The following is a 17,022-nucleotide window of genomic DNA, read 5'->3' as shown; positions in this document are numbered from 1 at the left end:
TTCTATTAGTATAGTAGAACTCTATTGTTCTATTAGTATAGCAGAACACTATTGTTCTATTAGTATAGTAGAACACTATTGTTCTATTAGTATAGTAGAACACACAAAGTGCCATGTCAAAATGTGGTTGTGCATCAGCAGTTTCTCTTGTAATGTCAGTCACTGGTACTCAGTCAATTAGCCCTTGTAAGCAAAAACAAATGTAGGTTGCTAAATGTGTTTAGTGGCCAGCTAGCTAACCTCGGTATTATGGTCGAATTACTGGCCAGGGGAAAACCACAACATTTCTCTCCACCCTGTGGCAAAATGTGTAATATTGCAAAATCTTCTCTCTGCCCCATGGCAAAATGTGTAGAATTGCACCAAACTTGCTTTAAAACAGCAACATTTTCTCTACACCCCCATGGCAAAATGTGTAGATTTGTGCCAAATTAACTTTAAAACATAAATAATTTCTCTCCACTGTCAAGAGGCTGGGGGTTGGATGTACCCTACCCAGGAGGAACTGCCCTCATGATGAGTTAAGGTTTTTTGTGACCCCCCCCCCCATCAAGTTGCCCCTCGCTGCACTAGAGGGAGGTTTAGTCAATGAAGTACTTCCTGGTCTGAGCCCGGTGGCTTCCTGCTGTGCTTAACACCTGTCAGGTGTCACCAGGGGATTCAACTCATCACCATGTGCAAGAGATGTCTGGCTAACCCACCGTACATAGCCTGGGTTCTGATTCTATCTCTTTGGTCAAACCCTCCCGGAGAGCTACTGGGTCGGCACAGTGCAGGTCTTTGTTACAGCCCAGCACTGTACTAAAACACACCTGATGCATCTAGGCCTATTCGTGGTCCTGATCAGCAGCTGATTAGGTGTATTAGAACAGGGCTGGTGAAGAATCCTCAAGACTTGGGGAGAGAGAGAGAAGACTAGGACTGTATGGAGGGAGAAGACTAGGACTGTATGGAGGGAGAAGACTAGGACTGTATGGAGGGAGAAGACTAGGACTGTATGGAGGGAGGAGACTAGGGTAGTGTGGAGGGAGAAGACTAGGACTGTATGGAGAGAGAAGACTCGGACTGTATGGAGGGAGGAGACTAGGGCAGTGTGGAGGGAGGAGACTAGGGCAGTATGGAGGGAGGAGACTAGGGCAGTGTGGAGGGAGAAGACTAGGACTGTATGGAGGGAGAAGACTAGGACTGTATGGAGGGAGAAGACTAGGACTGTATGGAGGGAGAAGACTAGGACTGTATGGAGGGAGAAGACTAGGACTGTATGGAGGGAGAAGACTAGGACTGTATGGAGGGAGAAGACTAGGACTGTATGGAGGGAGAAGACTAGGACTGTATGGAGGGAGAAGACTAGGACTGTATGGAGGGAGAAGACTAGGACTGTATGGAGGGAGAAGACTAGGACTGTATGGAGGGAGAAGACTAGGACTGTATGGAGGGAGGAGATTTTGCTCTATTCACAGCACAGTGTTGTCTCTGCCTGTCTCTCACCCTGCTCTGTACCACCACAGCACAGTGTTGTCTCTGCCTGTCTCTCACCCTGCTCTGTACCACCACAGCACCTTGGGCAGAGTTATTTTAGGGATTCGGCAGGCTAAGTGTTGAAGACGTCAGATAAGCGTTGCCTGGGGTTACTAACCTTACGTTAAAGCTACAAGGGAAGTCTAGATCCAAATGTGTCCTGACACATCATGTTGTCTGTCTCACTCTGTTTTACTATAGACTACTACTACTACTACTACTGGGCCCAGAGACAGGCCCAGCTACGGGCCCAGCTACGGGCCCAGAGACAGGCCCAGCTACGGGCCCAGGGACAGGCCCAGCTACGGGCCCAGAGACAGGTCTAGCTAGCCTGGTCCCTGATTGGTTTGTGCTTTTGCCTACTCCCTATTGTCATTGTGGAGCTAAAGAGAGCAGAACCTGACTGGCACCCATGCTAAGGCCTAGCGACTAACATGCTTTAATCCACTGACCGAGACATGCTGTTTGACAGAACATGTCGGTTACTGTTAGATGCTAAGCCCTCTATAAGACCTGACAGACAGCATCATTCTGGAATGGTTACTGTTAGATGCTAAGCCCTCTATAAGACCTGACAGACAGCATCATTCTGGAATGGTTACTGTTAGATGCTAAGCCCTCTATAAGACCTGACAGACAGCATCATTCTGGAATGGTTACTGTTAGATGCTAAGCCCTCTATAAGACCTGACAGACAGCATCATTCTGGAATGGTTACTGTTAGATGCTAAGCCCTCTATAAGACCTGACAGACAGCATCATTCTGGAATGGTTACTGTTAGATGCTAAGCCCTCTATAAGACCTGACAGACAGCATCATTCTGGAATGGTTACTGTTAGATGCTAAGCCCTCTATAAGACCTGACAGACAGCATCATTCTGGAATGGTTACTGTTAGATGCTAAGCCCTCTATAAGACCTGACAGACAGCATCATTCTGGAATGGTTACTGTTAGATGCTAAGCCCTCTATAAGACCTGACAGACAGCATCATTCTGGAATGGTTACTGTTAGATGCTAAGCCCTCTATAAGACCTGACAGACAGCATCATTCTGGAATGTCGGATCAACATATTTTTAGGAGCTCAAATTGGATAATTAGTTCACTGACTGACTGGTACCAACAGTCGACTACTTCATCTCAACACCTGGTCTGACGACGGAGGCGGCCTGGTCTGACGGCGGAGGCGGCCTAGTCTGACGGCGGAGGTGGCCTGGTCTGACGGCGGAGGCGGCCTGGTCGAGGCGGCCTGGTCGAGGCGGCCTGGTCTGACGGCGGAGGCGGCCTGGTCTGACGGCGGAGGCGGCCTGGTCTGACGGCGGAGGCGGCCTGGTCGAGGCGGCCTGGTCTGACGGCGGAGGCGGCCTGGTCTGACGGCGGAGGCGGCCTGGTCGAGGCGGCCTGGTCTGACGGCGGAGGCGGCCTGGTCTGACGGCGGAGGCGGCCTGGTCTGACGGCGGAGGCGGCCTGGTCTGACGGCGGAGGCGGCCTGGTCTGACGGCGGAGGCGGCCCCTCGTTCCTCAACACCGGGTCTGACGACGGAGGCGGCCCCTCGTTCCTCAACACCGGGTCTGACGACGGAGGCGGCCCCTCGTTCCTCAACACCGGGTCTGACGACGGAGGCGGCCCCTCGTTCCTCAACACCGGGTCTAACGACAGAGGCGGCCCCTCGTTCCTCAACACCGGGTCTGACGACAGAGGCAGCCCCTCGTTCCTCAACACCGGGTCTGACGACAGAGGCGGCCCCTCGTTCCTCAACACCGGGTCTGACGACAGAGGCAGCCCCTCGTTCCTCAACACCGGGTCTAACGACAGAGGCGGCCCCTCGTTCCTCAACACCGGGTCTAACGACAGAGGTGGCCTGTCGTTCGCTGCTCAATGTGTCTACAGTTTCTTAGTAGAATCCTGTCTCTTAGCTTGTGGTAGGTGATTAGTTTAGATTCAGTCAATCAAAGTGTCTACTTTGTACTAAAGAGTGCGACTTCTCAGTGAAGTGTGTGTGTGTGTGTGTGTGTGTGTGTGTGTGTGTGTGTGTGTGTGTGTGTGTGTGTGTGTGTGTGTGTGTGTGTGGCCTCTTCTACTTTGATCTTAGCTAATGTGAGCAGAATATGTGAAAGGCTTCAGTGTCGTCACCATTAGTGATATAAAGAGGACATCCACAGAAGTGCCATCTGTTAACCCCCCTTTCTCTCCCCCTCCATCTCCTCCCTGCCTCCCTCGTTCTTCCACCCTCTCTCTGCTAGTAGCTCAGTCTGCTCTCCCTCCCTCTCTCCCCTGTAGCGATTAAGCAACACAGCGTGATGCTAAATATATCTTCTATTTGAGAGGAAAGCGGTGGTAATTTAGCTGTGTTTTAGACTGACACACACACACACACACACACGAGTGGCTAGTCCGCAGTAGCAGCATAATGGATGAGATTATGAATGAGTGTAATAGTCCACATGTACGGGGTTGAAGGTATCGTTCTGGAGTTGAAGGTGTCGTTCTGGGGTTGAAGGTGTCGTTCTGGGGTTGAAGGTGTCGTTCTGGGGTTGAAGGTGTCATTCTGGGGTTGAAGGTGTCGTTCTGGAGTTGAAAGTGTCATTCTGGGGTGGAAGGTGTCGTTGCGGGGTGGAAGGTGTCGTTGCGGGGTGGAAGGTGTCGGTACGGGGTGGAAGGTGTCGGTACGGGGTTGAAGGTGTCGTTCTGGGGTTGAAGGTGTCGTTGCGGGGTGTAAGGTGTCGTTGCGGGGTGTAAGGTGTCGTTGCGGGGTGGAAGGTGTCGGTACGGGGTTGAAGGTGTCGGTACGGGGTTGAAGGTGTCGTTGCGGGGTTGAAGGTGTCGTTGCGGGGTTGAAGATGTCGTTGCGGGGTTGAAGGTGTCGTTGCGGGGTTGAAGATGTCGTTACGGGGTTGAAGGTGTCGTTGCGGGGTGGAAAGTGTCGGTACGGGGTTGAAGGTGTCGGTACGGGGTTGAAGGTGTCGTTGCGGGGTTGAAGGTGTCGTTGCGGGGTTGAAGGTGTCGTTGCGGGGTTGAAGGTGTCGTTGCGGGGTGGAAGGTGTCGGTGCGGGGTGGAAAGTGTCGTTGCGGGTGGATGGTGTCGGTACGGGGTTGAAGGTGTCGTTGCGGGGTTGAAGGTGTCGTTGCGGGGTTGAAGGTGTCGTTGCGGGGTGGAAGGTGTCGTTGCGGGGTTGAAGGTGTCGTTCTGGGGTTGAAGGTGTCGTTCTGGGGTTGAAGGTGTCGTGTGTCATTACGGGGTGTCGTTACGGGGTGGAAGGTGACGTTACGGGGTGGAAGGTGTCGTTACGGGGTGGAAGGTGTCGTTACGGGGTGGAAGGTGTCGGTACGGGGTTGAATGTGTCGGTACGGGGTGGAAGGTGTCGTTGCGGGGTGGAAGGTGTCGGTACGGAGTGGAAGGTGTCGGTACGGGGTTGAAGGTGTCGTTACGGGGTGGAAGGCGTCGGTACGGGGTGGAAGGCGTCGGTACGGGGTGGAAGGCGTCGTTGCGGGGTGGAAGGCGTCGTTGCGGGGTGGAAGGCGTCGTTGCGGGGTGGAAGGCGTCGTTGCGGGGTGGAAGGCGTCGTTACGGGGTGGGAAGGCGTCGGTACGGGGTGGAAGGCGTCGTTGCGGGGTGGAAGGTGTCGTTGCGGGGTGGAAGGTGTCGTTGGGGGTGGAAGGTGTCGTTGCGGGGTGGAAGGTGTCGTTGCGGGGTGGAAGGTGTCGGTGCGGGGTGGAAGGTGTCGGTACGGGGTTGAAGGTGTCGGTACGGGGTGGAAGGTGTCGGTGCGGGGTGGAAGGTGTCGGTACGGGGTGGAAGGTGTGTGTGCGGGGTGGAAAGTGTCGGTGCGGGGTGGAAAGTGTCGGTACGGGGTTGAAGGTGTCGGTACGGGGTTGAAGGTGTCGTTGCGGGGTTGAAGGTGTCGTTGCGGGGTTGAAGGTGTCGTTGCGGGGTGGAAAGTGTCGGTACGGGGTTGAAGGTGTCGGTACGGGGTTGAAGGTGTCGTTGCGGTGTTGAAGGTATCGTTGCGGGGTTGAAGGTGTCGTTGCGGGGTTGAAGGTATCGTTGCGGGGTGGAAGGTGTCGTTGCGGGGTTGAAGGTGTCGTTGCGGGGTTGAAGGTGTCGTTCTGGGGTTGAAGGTGTCGTGTGTCGTTACGGGGTGTCGTTACGGGGTGGAAGGTGTCGTTACGGGGTGGAAGGTGTCGTTACGGGGTGGAAGGTGTCGTTACGGGGTGGAAGGTGTCGGTACGGGGTGGAAGGTGTCGTTGCGGTACGGAGTGGAAGGTGTCGGTACGGGGTTGAAGGTGTCGGTACGGGGTTGAAGGTGTCGGTACGGGGTGGAAGGCGTCGGTACGGGGTGGAAGGCGTCGTTGCGGGGTGGAAGGCGTCGTTGCGGGGTGGAAGGCGTCGTTGCGGGGTGGAAGGCGTCGTTACGGGGTTGAAGGCGTCGGTACGGGGTTGAAGGTGTCGGTACGGGGTGGAAGGTGTCGTTGCGGGGTGGAAGGTGTCGTTGCGGGGTGGAAGGTGTCGTTGCGGGGTGGAAGGTGTCGGTACGGGGTTGAAGGTGTCGTTGCGGGGTACGGTGAAATCCTTGCGCTCAAAAAAGTGAAAGAACTATACACACACACACACACACACACACACACACACACACACACACACACAGTACCAGTCAAAAGTTTGAGAACACCTAGTCATTCCAGGGTTTTTATCTCCATTGTAGAATAATAATGAAGACATCAAAACTGTGACATAACAGACATATGTGATCATGTAGTAACCAAAATAAAGATGTTGAACAAATCAAAATATATTTAAGATTTGAGATTTTTCAAAGTAGCCACCCTTTGCCTTGACGACACTTGGTATTCATATCAGCGTCTTTTTGTCAACACTTGTCCCACTTCCCTCTTGGTATTGGTAAGACCGCTTTTCTGAGGTAAATAAAAAAAATAAAGAAGGTTTTTCTACCGTGACAAACCACGTTGTCACGGACTCTCTGGGTCATTGTCTCTGGCGTGGGAGGTACATGCAGGCTGTCAGCCATTCAAAACACCTGGCGTGGGAGGTACATGCAGGCTTTCAGCCATTCAAAACACCTGGCGTGGGAGGTACATGCAGGCTTTCAGCCATTCAAAACACCTGGAAGATCAACAGTTCTCTCTTTCTCACCCCAGCGACGTTACTAACACAAGCAGCACAGAAACGGACTCAAGTTCTGCAAGCAGATCCTGTCCCACCCCAAGTTCACAGAACATGGAGGTAAGGGAGGGATGAGATGTAGACCCCTTTATAAAGCCTCTCGTTGTCTCCCCCTCCCTGCAGAGACCCTGACGATGACCTCTCGTTGTCTCCCCCTCCTTGCAGAGACCCTGACGATGACCTCTCGTTGTCTCCCCCTCCCTGCAGAAACCCTGACGATGACCTCTCGTTGTCTCCCCCTCCCTGCAGAGACCCTGACGATGACCTCTCGTTGTCTCCCCTCCCTGCAGAGACCCTGACGATGACCTCTCGTTGTCTCCCCCTCCCTGCAGAGACCCTGACGATGACCTCTCGTTGTCTCCCCCTCCCTGCAGAGACCCTGACGATGACCTCTCGTTGTCTCCCCCTCCCTGCAGAGACCCTGACGATGACCTCTCGTTGTCTCCACCTCCCTGCAGAGACCCTGACGATGACCTCTCGTTGTCTCCCCTCCCCCACCCTGCAGAGACCCTGACGATGACCTCTCGTTGTCTCCCCTCCCTGCAGAGACCCTGACGATGACCTCTCGTTGTCTCCCCTCCCTGCAGAGACCCTGACGATGACCTCTCGTTGTCTCCCCCACCCTGCAGAGACCCTGACGATGACCTCTCGTTGTCTCCCCCTCCCCCACCCTGCAGAGACCCTGACGATGACCTCTCGTTGTCCCCCTCCCCCACCCTGCAGAGACCCTGACGATGACCTCTCGTTGTCTCCCCCACCCTGCAGAGACCCTGACGATGACCTCTCGTTGTCACCCCCTCCCCCACCCTGCAGAGACCCTGGCGATGAAGGGTTTAACCCTGAACTGTCTGGGGAAGGAGGAGGAGGCTTACAACCTGGTCAGACGAGGCCTCCGCAACGACCTCCAGAGTCATGTCTGTAACCTTTTAAAAACACGCCTGGGATGTCGTCTGTGGATGTGTGACTGAAACGGGATGCCGTCAAGTGTGTCAGAAAACGTCTGTAAAACCATTTCTACCTCATTATAATGTTGCAAGGAACCACTTAACAAAATAAAAATACATTATTATTACTACTGTAGAGAATCAGACTGAAATGTAGTCTATCCTCTGTCTATTGGCTTCTCCTCATAGTCGGCTCTCCTGGAGGATGATTGGCTACCCCATAGTGGACTATACAACACTGGCCCTTTAAGGCTCTCCTGGAGGATGATTGGCTACCCCATAGTGGACTATACAACACTGGCCCTTTAAGGCTCTCCTGGAGGATGATTGGCTACCCCATAGTGGACTATACAACATTGGCCCTTTAAGGCTCTCCTGGAGGATGATTGGCTACCCCATAGTGGACTATACAACACTGCAATTCCAACTAAATACTTTGAGGTGGTTAAGGTAGGCTACTTCAAAGCAAGGTAACTAGCAAAGACATGCTGATCAAAATAATCTTGTCTGGTTAAGATATTCCGTTAGTTTTCAGTTAGGCTATTCTAGGAATATTTTGAACGTTAATGGCCCAAATTTGAGCTCTTGAGAGGCGGTTTTACAACAGGAGTAACATTGGTTTAATAACGCACCCGTTCATGTGTTGTCGGCCATTTTGCAGTTATGAGTGTCGGTGAAATAGTTCACTAGCCAGGCTACACAATAGGTTTTGAATTGACTGTGTCGTCAGTCTGTTGTCTATCATTCTTATTGGTTACCTGCTTCTGCTAGGATGCTTGCTCTCTCTGTCTCTCTCTCCGTTTCACCAGACACACACACACACACACACACACAGGCTAGACCCAGCCTCCAGTCACACACACACACTCTCTCTCACCCGTTTGACATTAAGTAGCAGAGCCCTGCTCTTGTCTCTCTAAAACAGGGCCGTGACTGGCTCTCCCACCCACATACACACGCATGAGTGAAATCTGTGCTGACATTTCCAGCAGATAAGGCCCTGCACTGATATGCGTTATCTCAGGCTAGACCCAGCCTCCAGTCACACACACACACACACACACACACACACACACACACACACACACACACACACACACACACACAGGCTAGACCCAGCCTCCAGTCAGCACACACACACACACACCACTACACACACAGGCTAGACCCAGCCTCCAGTCAGCACACACACACACAGGCTAGACCTAGCCTCCAGTCACACACACACACACACAGGCTAGACCCAGCCTCCAGTCAGCACACACACCACTACACACACAGGCTAGACCCAGCCTCCAGTCAGCACACACACACACACACAGGCTAGACCTAGCCTCCAGTCAACACACACACACACACACAGGCTAGACCTAGCCTCCAGTCAACACACACACACACACACACAGGCTAGACCCAGCCTCCAGTCAGCACACACACACACACACACAGGCTAGACCTAGCCTCCAGTCAACACACACACACACACACAGGCTAGACCTAGCCTCCAGTCAACACACACACACACACACAGGCTAGACCCAGCCTCCAGTCAGCACACACACCACAACAGACACACCGCAACACACATACTCAACAATCAATTTCACAACACATTTACAGAATTATCATGATAAAGATCAATTGAACGATGCGTTTATAACATTAATGTGCACGAGTAAATGTTTTATTTTAAACTACTACTAGAATATTGTTGCTATCAGTTGTCCTGTTAGCAGACTTAACTAATTTAAAACAGCATGTCTCTAGTATTTATTTAACTGGGAAAGTCAGTTAGTGTCAGCATATTCTAGCATTGTCAACATGACTCAGCAGAAACAAAAATCTACTTCCTCCTCTGCCAACTACTCTTTGCTCTCTCTTTTTTTGTTTGTTGCTGCCTTTGTTTTCTCATTGGTGAGATCAGGTTACTTCACGGAAGGGAGGAAAGAAGAATACATTTTAAGTTAAAGGAACAGGAACTTGATGCTAAGCCAACCGCTAACTTGCTAGCCCCTCTCTCATTGTTTCCCTATGAGAGACTAGCGCACTATGCTAAGCTAATGGCTAACTTCTCCTTGTTCCCCCTGTAGGAGACGAGGTACCAGTTGCTGCGGCCAGCCCAGAGTGCTTCATGGACCGGCTACGCCATCGCCTCCTAGAGGACTACGAGATGGCTGCCAAGATAGTAGAGGAGTTCAGGAAAACACAACCGGTACGGTATGTCCAGAGACAAGCCAACCTATGGGCTGAATCAGTCTGTCCTTGGTCTGTCCCAGGCTTCTGTCATAACTGTCAATTTATTGAGAAAAAAAATCATCGTAAAAAATAATAAAAATCATGACATAAAAACGAATCCCATCTGAATAATCCTCTGGAATAATGGGCATTTTGGAGTAATAATAATCAACATTTTCTAGTTATACTAGTCCCATGCGAATAGGTCGTTGACCACGTGCATGCGATGCATATACGTGTCATGTAAAGAGAGCAAGGATTAAGGCAATAGGGAATGTTTTTCTAAAGGAATCGGGGATTTTGGTACACACTGTGTTCACCGTTCACACCACTAATCCAAAATGGCTTCCTCTCCTTGTTTCTGAAAACCATGTATTTAGGCTTTATTTAACCAGGTAAGTCATTGAGAAAGCATTATATTTTACAACATTGCCGTGAACGTAGTAAAGGTGGAAGTAATATGCGGCATGTCTGTACCAGGCACAGTATTTGATTGATCAGTTCAGTTCTATCTTATCAATAGAGAGAAAGGAAAGGAGACGAGGAGAGGAAACCACTGCTCTAGTGCAACAGTAGGAGCTTTGAGAACATAATGTATGACTACCACTCACAACAAAGTGTTTTCCCTCATCAGTTTACGGTCTGAGTTACAGTAAAGCTAGCTGACGGTACGACACGGTAAAGCTAGCTGACGGTACGACTCAGTAAAGCTAGCTGACGGTACGACACAGTAAAGCTAGCTGACGGTACGACACAGTGAAGCTAGCTGACGGTACGACACGGTAAAGCTAGCTGACGGTACGACACGGTAAAGCTAGCTGACGGTACGACACGGTAAAGCTAGCTGACGGTACGACACGGTAAAGCTAGCTGACGGTACGACACGGTAAAGCTAGCTGACGGTACGACACAGTAAAGCTAGCTGACGGTACGACACAGTAAAGCTAGCTGACGGTGCGACACAGTGAAGCTAGCTGACGGTGCGACACAGTGAAGCTAGCTGACGGTACGACTCAGTAAAGCTAGCTGACGGTACGACTCAGTAAAGCTAGCTGACGGTATGACTCAGTAAAGCTAGCTAAAGGTACGACACAGTGAAGCTAGCTGACGGTACGACTCAGTGAAGCTAGCTGACGGTACGACACAGTGAAGCTAGCTGACGGTACGACTCAGTGAAGCTAGCTGACGGTACGACACAGTAAAGCTAGCTGACGGTACGACACAGTGAAGCTAGCTGACGGTACGACACAGTGAAGCTAGCTGACGGTACGACACAGTGAAGCTAGCTGACGGTACGACACAGTAAAGCTAGCTGACGGTACGACACAGTAAAGCTAGCTGACGGTACGACACAGTGAAGCTAGCTGACGGTACGACTCAGTAAAGCTAGCTGACGGTACGACACAGTAAAGCTAGCTGACGGTACGACACGTAAAGCTAGCTGACGGTGCGACACAGTAAAGCTAGCTGACGGTACGACACAGTAAAGCTAGCTGACGGTACGACTCAGTAAAGCTAGCTGACGGTACGACACAGTAAAGCTAGCTGACGGTACGACTCAGTAAAGCTAGCTGACGGTACGACTCAGTAAAGCTAGCTGACGGTACGACTCAGTAAAGCTAGCTAAAGGTACGACACAGTGAAGCTAGCTGACGGTACGACTCAGTGAAGCTAGCTGACGGTACGACACAGTGAAGCTAGCTGACGGTACGACTCAGTGAAGCTAGCTGACAGTACGACACAGTAAAGCTAGCTGACGGTACGACACAGTGAAGCTAGCTGACGGTACGACACAGTGAAGCTAGCTGACGGTACGACACAGTGAAGCTAGCTGACGGTACGACACAGTAAAGCTAGCTGACGGTACAACACAGTAAAGCTAGCTGACGGTACGACACAGTGAAGCTAGCTGACGGTACGACTCAGTAAAGCTAGCTGACGGTACGACACAGTAAAGCTAGCTGACGGTACGACACAGTAAAGCTAGCTGACGGTACGACTCAGTAAAGCTAGCTGACGGTGCGACACAGTAAAGCTAGCTAAAGGTACGACACAGTAAAGCTAGCTAAAGGTACGACACAGTAAAGCTAGCTGACGGTACGACACAGTAAAGCTAGCTGACGGTACGACTCAGTAAAGCTAGCTGACGGTACGACTCAGTAAAGCTAGCTGACGGTGCGACACAGTAAAGCTAGCTGACGGTGCGACACAGTAAAGCTAGCTGACGGTGCGACACGGTAAAGCTAGCTGACGGTGCGACACGGTAAAGCTAGCTGACTGTGCGACACGGTAAAGCTAGCTGACGGTGCGACTCAGTAAAGCTAGCTGACTGTGCGACACGGTAAAGCTAGCTGACGGTACGACTCAGTATAGTCAGTCAGCCTGTGCCTCTAAAGTGATGTAAATCTGTGTGGCGTGTCTGTCACGACCGCAATGGAGCGTGCTCTCTGGGCCTCCTGATAAGACCAACCTGCTTCCTGCCTTTGTCCCATGCTCTCTGGGCCTCCTGATAAGACCAACCTGCTTCCTGCCTTTGTCCCATGCTCTCTGGGCCTCCTGATAAGACCAACCTGCTTCCTGCCTTTGTCCCATGCTCTCTGGGCCTCCTGATAAGACCAACCTGCTTCCTGCCTTTGTCCCATGCTCTCTGGGCCTCCTGATAAGACCAACCTGCTTCCTGCCTTTGTCCCATGCTCTCTGGGCCTCCTGATAAGACCAACCTGCTTCCTGCCTTTGTCCCAGCATGTAGTTCTACTGAAGTGGTGCTCTATGTAAACATGTACATGATGAAGCCTGTGATGTTGAAGGATTTTATACTTGTCTCTCGCCTCTCTTTCTCCATCTCTCTCACTTTCCCTCTCTCTCTTTTTTCTGTTTCACCTCCCCACGAGTACAGGAAGCTGCTGCTCTATCTGAACCATAGACAATACATAACATTACGTAACCCTGTTATTACACTACATAACTCTGTTATTACCCTGTTATAAACTCTCTCTCCTTGACGTCTCCAGACACGGTGGACTATGAGTACAGTGAGCTGCTGCTGTACCAGAACCATGGACACGACATAATACTACATAACCCAGTTATAACCTCTCTCTCCTAGACTTTTCCAGACAAGGTGGACTATGAGTACAGTGAGCTGCTGCTGTACCAGAACCATAGACACTACATAACCCTGTTATAACCTCTCTCTCCTAGACGTCTCCAGACAAGGTGAACTGTGAGTACAGTGAGCTGCTGTACCAGAACCAGGTCCTGAGGGAGGCTGGACTCTACAGGGAGGCTCTGGACCACCTCACCACCTACAAGGAACAGTTCTGTGACAAACTGGCCGTCGAGGAGACACGAGGTGTGTGTGTGTGTGTGTGTGTGTGTGTGTGTGTGTGTGTGTGTGTGTGTGTGTGTGTGTTTGCAGCCATCACACACATTTGATTTCTTTATTTGGATCCACGAAGAAATCAAGACTGAATCCTCTCACCTTCTCTCTGTCTGTCACTCTCACCTGGAACACAGAGATCTCTAACAGTGTATTCCCACCTGTAGGAGTGTGTTTTTGAACGTGGATCGTCTGGATGAAGCTACAGCGGTCTACCGCCGTTTACAGGAGAGAGACCCTGAGAACTGGTCCTACTACCACGGTCTGGAGAAGGCCCTGAAGCCTGGTACGCTACATATACCCTACATAACACTGTTGTAACTGGTCCTACTACCACGGTCTAGAGAAGGCCCTGAAGCCTGGTACGCTACATAACACTGTTGTAACTGGTCCTACTACCACGGTCTAGAGAAGGCCCTGAAGCCTGGTACGCTACATATACCCTACATAACACTGTTATAACTGGTCCTACTACCACGGCCTGGAGAAGGCCCTGAAGCCTGGTACGCTTCATATACCCTACATAACACTGTTGTAACTGGTCCTACTACCACGGTCTAGAGAAGGCCCTGAAGCCTGGTATGCTACATAACACTGTTGTAACTGGTCCTACTACCACGGCCTGGAGAAGGCCCTGAAGCCTGGTACGCTTCATATACCCTACATAACACTGTTGTAACTGGTCCTACTACCACGGTCTGGAGAAGGCCCTGAAGCCTGGTACGCTTCATATACCCTACATAACACTGTTGTAACTGGTCCTACTACCACGGTCTAGAGAAGGCCCTGAAGCCTGGTACGCTTCATATACCCTACATAACACTGTTGTAACTGGTCCTACTACCACGGTCTAGAGAAGGCCCTGAAGTCTGGTACGCTTCATATACCCTACATAACACTGTTGTAACTGGTCCTACTACCACGGTCTAGAGAAGGCCCTGAAGCCTGGTACGCTTCATATACCCTACATAACACTGTTGTAACTGGTCCTACTACCACGGTCTAGAGAAGGCCCTGAAGTCTGGTACCCTTCATAACACTGTTGTAACTGGTCCTACTACCACGGTCTAGAGAATGCCCTGAAGCCTGGTACACATCATATACCCTACATAACACTGTTGTAACTGGTCCTACTACCACGGTCTGGAGAAGGCCCTGAAGCCTGGTACGCTACATAACACTGTTGTAACTGGTCCTACTACCACGGTCTAGAGAATGCCCTGAAGCCTGGTACGCTTCATATACCCTACATAACACTGTTGTAACTGGTCCTACTACCACGGCCTGGAGAGTTGCTGTCGTCTAGTGGGTTGTGTTGTTATGTTGCTGTTGTCTAGTGGGTTGCGTTGTTATGTTGCTGTCGTCTAGTGGGTTGTGTTGTTATGTTGCTGTCGTCTAGTGGGTTGGGTTGTTAATTTATGTTGCTGTCGTCTAGTGGGTTGGGTTGTTATGTTGCTGTCGTCTAGTGGGTTGGGTTGTTATGTTGCTGTCGTCTAGTGGGTTGGGTTGTTAATTTACGTTGCTGTCGTCTAGTGGGTTGGGTTGTTATGCTGTCGTCTAGTGGGTTGGGTTGGTATGTTGCTGTCGTCTAGTGGGTTGGTATGTTGCTGTCGTCTAGTGGGTTGGTATGTTGCTGTCGTCTAGTGGGTTGGGTTATGTTGCTGTCGTCTAGTGGGTTGGAATGTTATGTTGCTGTCGTCTAGTGGGTTGGGTTGTTAATTTACGTTGCTGTCGTCTAGTGGGTTGGGTTGTTAATTTACGTTGCTGTCGTCTAGTGGGTTGGGTTGTTATATTGCTGTCGTCTAGTGGGTTGGGTTGTTATATTGCTGTCGTCTAGTGGGTTGGGTTGTTATGTTGCTGTCGTCTAGTGGGTTGGGTTATGTTGCTGTTGTCTAGTGGGTTGCGTTGTTATGTTGCTGTCGTCTAGTGGGTTGGGTTGTTATGTTGCTGTTGTCTAGTGGGTTGGGTTGTTATGTTGCTGTCGTCTAGTGGGTTGGGTCGTTAATTTACGTTGCTGTCTTCTAGTGGGTTGGGTTGTTAATTTACGTTGCTGTCGGCTAGTGGGTTGGGTTGTTAATTTACGTTGCTGTCGTCTAGTGGGTTGGGTTGTTAATTTACGTTGCTGTCTAGTGGGTTGGGTTGTTATGTTGCTGTTGTCTAGTGGGTTGGGCTGTTACGTTGCTGTCGTCTAGTGGGTTGGGTTGTTATGTTGCTGTCGTCTAGTGGGTTGGGTTGTTATGTTGCTGTCGTCTAGTGGGTTGGGTTGTTATGTTGCTGTCGTCTAGTGGGTTGGGTTGTTATGTTGCTGTCGTCTAGTGGGTTGGGTTGTTATGTTGCTGTCGTCTAGTGGGTTGGGTTGTTATGTTGCTGTCGTCTAGTGGGTTGGGTTGTTATGTTGCTGTCGTCTAGTGGGTTGGGTTGTTATGTTGCTGTCGTCTAGTGGGTTGGGTTGTTATGTTGCTGTCGTCTAGTGGGTTGGGTTGTTATGTTGCTGTCGTCTAGTGGGTTGGGTTGTTATGTTGCTGTCGTCTAGTGGGTTGGGTTGTTATGTTGCTGTCGTCTAGTGGGTTGGGTTGTTATGTTGCTGTCGTCTAGTGGGTTGGGTTGGTATGTTGCTGTCTTCTAGTGGGTTGGGTTGTTATGTTGCTGTCGTCTAGTGGGTTGGGTTGTTAATTTACGTTGCTGGCGAACAACCAGACGTTTTCATATCCTATTTAACAAGGCAGAGTTTTTCTGTCGTGAATCCTTCTTTTGATGACATCATTTGTTATTCCATTTTCTGACTTTTTCAATGTAAAAACAGCAGAACAGAAATGCAGAAACGATAACTAAAACATTGATTACATAATTGACCTATAATTCATTTCTCGCTCCCCGTCCTCCAATCAGATCTGCACAGAGGTACTAGAGGCGCTCCGGAATGGAGGATTGGGCGAGTCAAAGGAGCGGGCAGAGTCTTACCGTGCGGAGTGTCACAGGCTCTTACCGTACACGCTAGCCTTCATGCCCACGGGGTACGAGGAGAACACCAAGATCTCCAATGGCGACGTCTCCACAGAGACCGAGGAGCTGGCCAATGACATGTGAGCTGCGTTACGGTTGGAGAAACCTTACGGGCCTAGCACCGAGCCTTGGGGGACACCAAGTCGACTGGACGCCATTTTGTCGCACCTGTTGAAACGTTGAAGTGGAAGAGACAGAGGGTTTGTCTCTCCTTTGCTTGGGCTTTGGCACAGTTAGTTTCATCTCTGTCTCCGACGTTGCGAACTAGGACTGTGTGTGTGGAGGAGGAGGAGGAAGAGGGGAAGTGAATGAAAAGGGACTTTTTTATTTTTTTATCTTGCTGACGGACTACTACTCTAACTGAAAATACATCAATAAACACTGTCATCAACTGTTATCAAAGAGTTTATTAAAAAAACACAACCAACAGACAGATGAGATGAAACTATTTATGTAATGGACAGCAACACTTGGTATTTTTTCAGAGGGGAGACTTTTTGCCACTCTAAATACAATATTTATTTACTTATCTTATTGAGTGATTGGTTGGTTGTATGATTTGATTATTTCATATGCACACAGCATACACACACACAATCTATTGTATATCAGACCTGTACAATGTACTTCCTCTGTAACCCACAGATCATAAGAGAATAACATTATCTATATACTACTAATATCATCATAACAATAATCTATAGCATAATCAATATCATAACATTTATAATCAATAACATCATTATCTCTATACTACTA

General features: G+C 50.3%; 1 pseudogene; it reads left to right on the top strand.

The window, feature by feature from the left end:
- The first annotated feature begins 7,436 nt into the window (after nt 1-7,436).
- On the top strand, nt 7,437-16,694 carry LOC135561998 (N-alpha-acetyltransferase 15, NatA auxiliary subunit-like; annotated as a pseudogene).
- The last annotated feature ends 328 nt before the right edge of the window (nt 16,695-17,022 follow it).

Source organism: Oncorhynchus nerka, linkage group LG18, assembly GCF_034236695.1.
Source record: "Oncorhynchus nerka isolate Pitt River linkage group LG18, Oner_Uvic_2.0, whole genome shotgun sequence".
In the NCBI taxonomy this organism is placed as follows: domain Eukaryota; kingdom Metazoa; phylum Chordata; class Actinopteri; order Salmoniformes; family Salmonidae; genus Oncorhynchus; species Oncorhynchus nerka.
The sequence above is the reverse complement of the archived record's forward strand: the minus strand, read 5'-3'. Positions and strand labels throughout refer to the sequence as shown.